Here is a 7,468-nt window from a genome sequence, read left to right on the forward strand (position 1 = left end):
AGTGATTAAATAGCTAGCTTACATTTTAAGAAATTGAAAGATTTTGCATAATTTCATTCAGATTTGTAATCCAGTTAGATCAGGGTTTCTCAACCATGGCGGTATTGACATTTCAGGCTGGATAAGTCTTTGTAGGCGGGACGGTCCTGTGCATTATAAGATGCTTAACAGCATCACTGGCTTCCAGCCAGTGGCACCCCCTTCCTCCCCAACCAGTCCTGATTTTCAGAAATGTCCCCCAACATCGCTAACTGTCCTTGACGGGTGGGCAGCAAAACCGCCCCCGCCCCCCGTTGAGACTGATTTAGATCTTAGTAGCTGAATTGCAACATACATTTGCACAGTTAGTGACTTCAATTGGAAACAAAGTGTGTTAAACTAAAGATAAAAAACCATGTTTCAGAAAAATCGTGTCAAAATCAGCACAATGAAGGTGAGCCATAAAATGCACTGACATTTATACTAAATGATGTACTGAACTGTCCAATGCCATATACTCTCTTGAATGCTGCCATCTCTCTTTATAAGCGTGGATGACATAAAAAATCATTCACTGCCCATAAATGTCAAATTTATTTATGTCTGCAATTTATTTTTGCCATAAAATATTTACTTTTCTGTAACGACAAGTTTATTTTTCTGGATGTTGTCTGTTTATGTTTTATGCTGAACTCAATTGACTTCTATAGAGCAGCTATTTGTGGAACCGTGTCAAAAATATTCAAGTCATTTTATTTTAGAATCACACATCATCTTCATATTCAGTGCTGCAATTTCATGCATTTCACTTACAGAACTTATTCTTCCAGTTATTTTGAAGTCATTTCATTCAGAAAACTAAGATTGTGGTATCCAGTCCCATCACTTCATGGTAAATAGATGGGGAAACAGTGGAAACAGTGCAAGAATATTTTCTTGGGCTCCAAAATCACTGCAGATGGTGACTGCAGCCATGAAATTAAAAGACACTTGCTCCTTGGAAGAAAAGCTATGACCAACCTAGACAGTATATTAAAAAGCAGAGACATTACTTTGCCAACAAAGGTCCATCTAGTCAAAGCTATGATTTTTCCAGGAGTCATGTATGGATGTGAGAATTGGACTATAAAGAAAGCTGAGCACCGAAGAACTGATGCTCTTGAACTGTGGTATTGCAGAAGATGCTTGAGAGTCCCTTGGACTGCAAGGACATCCAACCAGTCCATCCTAAAGGAGATCAGTCCTGAATATTCACTGGAAGGACTGATGCTAAAGCTGAAACTCCAAAACTTTGGCCACCTGATGTGAAGAACTGACTCATTTGAAAGGACCCTGATGTTGGGAAAAATTGAAGGTGGGAGGAGAAGGGGACGACAGAGGATGAGATGGTTGGGTGGCATCACTGACTCGATGGGCATGAGTTTGAGTAAACTCCTGCAGCTGGTGATGGACAGGGAGGCCTGGCACGCTGCAGTCCATGAGGTCACGAAGAGTCGGACATGACTGAGTGATTGAACTGAACGGATGGAATACCATTGGGATGCTGAAAGTCCATGAGCCCCTCTTCTTGTCAAAGTCAGCAAATCTTTCATCCCTACTCCCCTCTGCAGACGTTACCAATCAATCACCTCACTAGCCTGCTTGATGGCTAGGCACAGAGTCTGTCAGCCCCCAGGGCAGTAAACTGATTGCCAATTTGCTAAATTGGTCCTAGAGTCGAAACCCCTGCATCATTCTTATTATAATTCTCTATCTGCAGTTGACATTTGGTTTGACCTTGAGCCAACCTCACCCCTTGGCCTCGACTTTGTCATCTATAAACTGCAAGGGAGCTCACTTTCCAATTCTCCCATCATCAACTTAATGGGAAGAAGGAAGGTGGAAATATATAAAACTGAGGTTTCTTTCGATTCATAATTTTATCATGAAAAACGTATAATATTAGATAGTCTGTGAGAATTTGAATATTTCACTGGTCTACTGTGACTTATATGTGAGAAGAGGACATTAACCCAGGGCATCAGAACTCTTCGGAAACATTTACAACAATTCCGTTTGTAAAGCAAATCTGGACTATCACCCAGAAATTCTTCTTGGTAAATCAGGGATCCTGTAAGTTAAGGTCAACTAACCATAGACCAAGGTCTTTTGTTTTAAAGGACACATTTTCCCCTAGCCTTCTTTTCTGAAAATTTTAAAGTCTTAGTAATTAACTCCAGCTTCCAATTACACTGTTTTTAGCACTCCCAGTTCACAGGAGAGCAATCAGAGCAAAATTCACTTAACATATGGAGCCGCAGCTGTTGCTAAAGAATGAGCCCACGGAGGCTCTGGTGTTTGCCCCCTAAGTCCCAGGTAAAGGGAATAAAATGCAAAGTTCAGGGGTTGCAATCACTTGCCAGTCATGCAGCAGTGTGGAAAGAACTACCATCGTTAGCAATCTGATGATATAATAAGCATTCTCTGTTTAGAGATGGCTAGGCTTCTGCAGGGAGGCGCAGGGCTGTGCGTATGAGCGTGCGGTCATAGTGCTCAGAAGTACAGCTTCTGGGGACGGCTGTCTTGGTGGAGGCGCTTGGATGACCTTGTGTGACCTCGGGAATCTGTGGAACAGCCATGTGCCTTGTTTCTACTTGTGCCGAAAGGCGCTGTCACCTACGACACGGTGCGCTGGTTGTGGCTAATGTTGATAACACGCGCTCGACTCTGAGGACACTCTTTGTCCACTGGTCACGGTTCACCAAATCTTCACTGTTATTGCTGACAAAGAAGTTGTTCCAGGTTGTTAGGTGTCCCCACTGTGGACTGAGGCCTCCTGGCCCACAGCCATGACATCTTAGAAACGAATTCCATGATTTTGTGTTTCTCCAAGGCCACCTGTTTCACTTTGGCATCTGCATCAGCGCTGTCAGGGCCGTGCACACGTGTGGACCTAAACTTTTTTCCGACTTATGAAGCAACTGCGAGGTTGAGGGGCTTCCCAGGTGGCCCTAGTGGTAAAGAACCCGTCTGCCAATGCAGGAGACACAAGACACGGGTTAGATCCCCTGGTTGGGAAGATCCCCCAGAGCAGGATATGGCAACTCCCTCCAGTATTCTTGCCTGGAGGATCCCCATGGACAGAGGAGCCTGCTGGGCTACAGTCCATGGGGTCGCAAAGAGTCCGACACGGCTGAGTGACTGAGCATGCGCGCATGCAAGGTTGAGAGTTTCTGTCCCTTGGATCTGACGGTGGCACAGACCAGTCACTGGCTCCCTCCAGATCTGTCTGGAAGGCTGGGTCTCCGGCATTCAGATCCGAGAACCTGTGCTCTCCATTTCCCTCCATTCAGCCCTGGCAGGTACCACGCCTAAGTGCTGATGATGCGGAGCAGAAAGGACACTGCTCAACACCCCCCCCCCCACCCCCGCCCGGCAATGCACTGCTGCTGTTTACTTGACATGCTCACCTGAGCCTCGCCCTACTCCCAGGATCAGAAGCTCCACAAAATGGCCCTACCTGGTTATTCCACTATATGACTGACACCCTCCTGCAAAAGAACAACTGTGTTCTGATCCACTGCTGCTAGGCACAAGTCAGGAAGGTTCCAATAATGTCTGATCTCTGGGACAAGTCCTTAGCTGCCACACTCGTCTTCAGGTGGCCTGCCCTGGGGGTTGCTATAGGTCATCCTTCACCATGAGAAGGGCAGGGGTCCTAGTTTACAAGCAGGAGGCTGAACCACGGCCACCCCAATTACCAGGCTGCACGCCAGACCAGGGCGACCGAACCACGCTCTCTGGCAGAAGCGCAGTGCATGGAGACCATTTCAACCTCCCCAGGTACCACTGATGAGCAGCCAAGACCTTAGTGTTGATAGCCTTGTTATCCAAAGTGAGACTCCGGTGGCCCCAGGGTGACTGAATCAGAAGCTGCAGGTCAACATGATCCCTTGGTGATCTGTGTGCACATGAAGGTCTGAGACACTCTGGTTCAGAAACCACACTGCAGTTGGCAGGTCTAGGCCTGCCCTCATGTTCAATCACCTGGACAGCAGTAAACATCCGTTTTCCTTACGTGCGGCTCTTCTGGGAGCCATACAGAAAGAAGGCGTGATGCTTAGGATGGAGATCTGCGTTCCTTCTCCATGAATATACTATTATTTAATAGCTTTTAAACACTGTGTTCACCACTTACTCCCAGGTGGTGCTAGTGGTAAAGAACCCTCCTGCCCAAGAAGGAGACATAAGAGACTCAGGTTTGACCCCTGGGTCAGGAAGATCCCCTGGAGAAGGAAATAGCAACCCACTCCAGTATTCTTGCCTGGAGAATCCCATGGACAGGGGAGCCTGGTGGGCTACAGGCTATGGGGTCGCAAAGAGTCAGACCTGACTGAGCAACTAGACAACAATGGTGTGTGTCTGTCAGCCCCATCCCCCCCCACCCTCCCCCCCACCCGCCCCCACCTCCCAGTTCACCCCTCACCCGCCCCAACCTCCCAGTTCATCCCCCACCCCGCCCCCATCTCCCAGTTCACCCCCCCAACCCCAGCTCCCAGTTCCCCCCCACCCCGCCCCAACCTCCCAGTTCACCCCCCCACCCTGCCCCAACCTCCCAGTTCACCCCCCAACCCTGCCCCAACCTCTCAGTTCACCCCCCCACCCTGCCCCAACGTCCCAGTTCATCACCCCCCCACCCACCCAACCTCCCAGTTCACCCCCCACCCCGCCTTTCCACCTGGGAATCCATACCTTTGTTCTCAGCCTCTGTGTCTATTTCTGCTTTGCAAATCAGATCATCTATATTTATTAGATGGTGTGATCACTCATCTAGAGCCAGACATCCTGGAATGTGAAGTCAAGTGGGCCTTAGAAAGCATCACTATGAACAAACCTAGTGGAGGTGATGGAATTCCAGTTGAGCTGTTTCAAATCCTGAAAAATGATGCTGTGAAAGTGCTGCACTCAATATGCCAGCAAATTTGGAAAACTCAGCAGTGGCCACAGGACTGGAAAAGGTCCGTTTTCATTCCAATCTCAAAGAAAGGCAATGCCAGAGAATGCTCAAACTACCGCACAATTGCACTCATCTCACACGCTAGTAAAGTAATGCTCAAAATTCTCCAAGCCAGGCTTCAGCAATGTGTGAATGGTGAACTTCCAGATGTTCAAGCTGGTTTTAGAAAACACAGAGGAATCAGAGATCAAATTGCCAACATCCGCTGGATCATCGAAAAAGCAAGAGAGTTCCAGAAAAACATCTATTTCTGCTTTATTGACTATGCCAAAGCCTTTGACTGTGTGGATCACAATAAACTGTGGAAAATTCTAAAAGAGATGGGAATCCCAGACCACCTGACCTGCCTCTTGAGAAACCTATATGCAGGTCAGGAAGCAACAGTTAGAACTGGACATGGAGCAACAGACTGGTTCCAAATAGGAAAAGGAGTACGTCAGGGCTGTATACTGTCACCCTGCTTATTTAACTTCTATGCAGAGTACATCATGAGAAACGCTGGGCTGGAAGAACAAGCTGGAATCAAGATTGCCAGGAGAAATATCAATAACCTCAGATATGCAGATGACACCACCCTTATGGCAGAAAGAGAAGAGGAACTAAAGAGTCTCTTGATAAAAGTGAAAGAGGAGAGTGACAAAGTTGGCTTAAAGCTCAGCATTCAGAAAACTAAGATCATGGCATCTGGTCCCATCGCTTCATGGAAAATAGATGGGGAAACAGTAGAAACAGTGGCTGACTTTATTTTTTGGGCTCCAAAATCACCGCAAATGGTGATTGCAGCCATGAAATTAAAAGACTAGCTTACTCCTTGGAAGGAAAGTTATGACCAACCTAGACAGCATATTAAAAAGCAGAGACATTACTTTGCCAACAAAGGTCCGTCTAGTCAAGGCTATGGTTTTTCCAGTGGTCATGTATGGATGTGAGAGTTGGACTGTGAAGAAAGCTGAGCACCAAAGAATTGATGCTTTTGAACTGTGGTATTGGAGCAGACTCTTGAGAGCCCCTTGGACAGCAAGGAGATCCAACCAGTCCACCCTAAAGATCAGTCCTGGGTGTTCACTGGAAGGACTGATATTGAAGATGAAACTCCAATATTTTGGCCACCTCATGCAAAGAATTGACTCATTGGAAAAGACTCTGATTGGGGGCAGGAGGAGAAGGGGACGACAGAGGATGAGATAGTTGGATGGCGTCACTGACTCGAGGGACATGAGTTTGGGTAAACTCTGGCAGTTGGTGATGGACAGAGAGGCCTGGCGTGCTGCGATTCATGGGGCCACAAAGAGTCGGACACAACTGAGCGACTGAACTGAACTGAACTGAACTGCTATTTCCTAGCATTTCTTGTGAACCTTCAATGATCTGAACGTGAAGTCTAAGGAAAGAATACCACCGCCTGTTTCCTTATAAGATCCTAAAATATTTCCAGGGATTGGAAATCCCTTTCCAAACTGGCTGTTCTCCTTGTTCATTTCTACTTCCAGCCCCAGTAAACTACTTCGAGATCCCAGAATCTCCTGGATCTGCTCACGTGTTCGTCTTGGTACACGTGGTCCCTTAGGCTTGGAGGTCCTGGGCAACTTGTCAGTTGCAAATCTCTGCTCAGGTGCTGCTTTCTCTAGGGAGTCTTTCTAGGTGGCCTCAAGTGGATCCCAAAGTTTCATATTTACAACTGTGCAGATTTTTGTATTTACCTCTATGTAGGCAAGTGCAGTGCTAAGTTGCTGCAGTCATGTCTGACTCTGTGTGACCCTATGGACTGAAGCCCACCAGACTCCTCTGTCCATGGGATTCTCCAGGCAAGAATACTAAAGTGGATTGCCATTCCCTTCTTCAACGTAGGCAAATGCTTTACTATAAAGTATTTTTTTTCCCCATATCTCTCTATCTGCTGGTCTATAGGCTCCTGTGAACAGGAACCATATCCACTTATCTCTGTATTTCCAGTAGTAGCTTAAACAAAACAGAGCTCAATGAACATTTGTTTTATGAATGCATGAATTCTTTCTTACCTTGACTGACGGATTCACTTTAAGATATTTCGATGTCCCCAAATGTTATTGAAATATTTATTATAGTATTTCTGATTCACTTATATACCCTGAAAATATGTGCAAGTTTATAAAAAATAAACCATCTCTTGTGCTTAAGATAAAAACTGCAGATAAAAACTGAATAAAATATTATATATTCAGAACATACCTTGAATTTTAAATCCTTAACTTATATAAATCAATACATAGCTGATGAAACCATTTTCTCATGAATTTTTCATGTGAAAAGATGAAAAGTGTACCTCCCTTAGCATTTCCATTTTTCATTTAACTTAAAGATCTTCCAGTACAATAATGAGATATAAACCAACACATGTGTAAGCTATACAAGAATTAGTGCTAAAAATATTGAGAATTAAATATAAAAATAAATAATAGTATAAAGTACGTCAAACAGTATTTAAGACATTTTAAAAATATTTAAGTTTTCACT

The sequence above is a fragment of the Bos javanicus genome, chromosome 12 (genome assembly GCF_032452875.1).
Source record: "Bos javanicus breed banteng chromosome 12, ARS-OSU_banteng_1.0, whole genome shotgun sequence".
Classification (NCBI taxonomy): domain Eukaryota; kingdom Metazoa; phylum Chordata; class Mammalia; order Artiodactyla; family Bovidae; genus Bos; species Bos javanicus.